Source organism: Equus przewalskii, chromosome 1 (assembly GCF_037783145.1).
Source record: "Equus przewalskii isolate Varuska chromosome 1, EquPr2, whole genome shotgun sequence".
NCBI classification, from domain to species: Eukaryota; Metazoa; Chordata; class Mammalia; order Perissodactyla; family Equidae; genus Equus; species Equus przewalskii.
This window is the reverse complement of record NC_091831.1, coordinates 89,065,370-89,068,156: the sequence shown is the minus strand read 5'-3', so window position 1 is coordinate 89,068,156 and position 2,787 is coordinate 89,065,370.

Here is a 2,787-nt window from a genome sequence, read left to right as displayed (position 1 = left end):
AGGCACTGTCCTCCAGCCTCAGTGAGCTGAGGCCAACTATGAAGGTGAAGCTAGAGAAACAGCAGAGGCCACAGGGCAGATCAGATCATCTTGTCCAGGCCAGGAGCTCGGCAACTTGGCAGCCTCAACCTGGGTCTGGACGTGACAGCCCCCAAATGGACAACCCACATCGACATGCTGGGCCAGGCTGTCTGGGGGAAGCCCAAGGCTAGCATGACTGATTTCAAGTGTGAGATGGAAATTTTGCAAATGCAGTGTTGTGTCTATGTGTGTTTCTCTTGGCCATCCACACATCTGAAAAGAGATTTTCACATACTGAGGTATGTGGAGTAACTGTTTGGGTTCAACACTAATTCGGCTTGAACTAAAGGAGCCTGACTTATGGACTATCGAACATACATCGTCTATCTGCTTTAACCATTAAAGAATGAATTCTCTTAAGATGAGCATGCAGACTTCCCCTCCTATACCCTATTGGTAACGCTGAACAAATTTTGGGTTTTTTTTTTAGGAAGATTAGCCCTGAGCTAACTACTGCCAATCCTCCTCTTTTTGCTGAGGAAGACTGGTCCTAGCTAACATCCATGCCCATCCTCCTCTACTTTATATGTGGGATGCCTACCACAACGTGGTGTTTGCCAAGCAGTGCCATGTCCACACCCAGAATCCAGGCTGGCCAACCCCAGGCCACCGAAGCAGAACGTGTGAACTTAACCACTGTGCCACCAGGCCAGCTCCCGAACAAATTGTTTAACAGCAACATGAGACAGTGGAAACTCATTCAGCTCCGAAGAGAAGGGACACCAGCTCCTCCAGCTGTAAGGCAACTGAGAACCTAGTGGGGGTGTCTGGGGTTGAGCCTCAAGACACACAGTGGTCCCACAGGGAATTCCATCGTGATCATTCACTTTAAGTAATCGACACCTCGTCCAGGGACACACACGAGGATTTGTTGTCCATGAGCCCCAGGGTAGTTTTAGGCTGCCAGCAGGAGAAACCAGCAAACATGAGAGTGTTCACGATCTTTTTAGGGAGTAACACTCACAAGCAGCACACTTGTGACCCACTACGCAGTCCTTAGAAATTATTCAGACTTTATAGTAAAACAAAACTAAAAGAAAATGGGAAGTCACTCTTCTAAAAGCTAACCAGTCCTAGAACAGGCAACTTCCTCCTGGAACTCTGACTGGTTCGTGTACAGTATGTATGAAGCGGATATTTGCGAGTCCCTAACAGAATGGGGACGAGTGTAAATGATCCGATCTTTGGATCAAGATGACCTGGGATAATTAAAGTTACAGTGGCCACTTTGGGGCTCCTTTGAGCCTGCATTGGCCAGAAGAAGGAACATTCCAATTAGATAAGATCATTTAAGAAGTGCACTTAATAGTCATGGCTGCCTTGGAAGGAGGGCCCAACACGAGCCCCTCCAAGGGTTAACGAGACTCTGAGAGATTTTCTGGGAAATGCCTACCCTTAAACATCAAGCGGAAACTCAAATTAAAAAATTACAGCTGCTGTTTAACACTGTCAGGAATAGTTACTGTTTGTCCTGGCTGAAACTTGACAAGGTATCTGAAAGGATTTAGTAACTTATGATCAGAAATTTCACCAAATTGGAAGCTGATATTTAAAGCCTGATAGGAATTTTTTTAGGCCGTCTTCCCTGAATTAAGATAAAGCTGTGTACCAGAGGGAAAGAAGCAAATTAAGGATAATGTAATTGGATGGGTGTAACTTTGATAAGTAACTAACCTCTCTGTTTATCTCAAAAGCTTGCGACCTCTCCGGGAGCTATTATCCAGACCATGCCAGATTCCTAAGACTGAAAGAAAAAAAGGGAGGGAGAGAAGTTTCTGGAGATGCAGACTGCTATGAAAGCACTCTTGCCGAAAAAGATAAGGGAAATTTTAAAGACAGAGGCTATAAAATCTTCATTGCATCTGTCTGTGTGTTTATGTGTGTCTATGTACATGTTATATATGTGATTTTTCTACCTCTGGATGGTACAATTTCTAAAGGAGCTCTATTTAATTGGCTTAAAGCAAGCACTCATATATACATAATAGAAACCCACCCACATGCCTTTCAAGTTAACATGATATAGGATGATCTTTGGTAAATGAAATCTTATTTAAGTTTGTTGGTTTGATTGAAGTAATCATGTCTTCAAACTTATCAGCACTAGATATGATGCAGACATACAGGCTTCATTCTACTTGGGTTTATTAGTCAAATATACTCATGTTATTTCTGTTACAAAATTTGTCAGCAAAATAATAGCTTAGAATGATAGCTGATTTTGTCTAATGTCCCATGAAGTTTTTGTAGGCAGTCTAAACATAATTATTAGAAACAAACTAAATAGATTTGAAAGCATAAAAGTTTTGGGTGAAATTTCAGCAATAATTAAGTATTATGGTGTATGTACTTAAAATAACTTCAAAACATTTCAGTGACTTGGAACCTTAGAGTTTTGTTAAATTAAGTTAAATGATAGAAATTGAGTGCGTATCTAGGTCATTTCCATATAAGATAAAATATTATACATTAATTACTAAACATAGATTTATTTACTTTTGGCTTTTTATAAATAATTTTATTTTTGTGTTTTTTTGTCTTTGTTTTTTAAAGATTGGCCCTGAGCTAACATCTGTTGCCAATCTTTTATTTCCTTCTTCTCCCAAAAGCCCCCCAGTACATAGATGTATAGTCTAGTTGTAGGTCCTTCCAGTTCTTCTATGTGGGATGACGCCTCAGCATGGCTTGATGAATGGGGCTAGGACC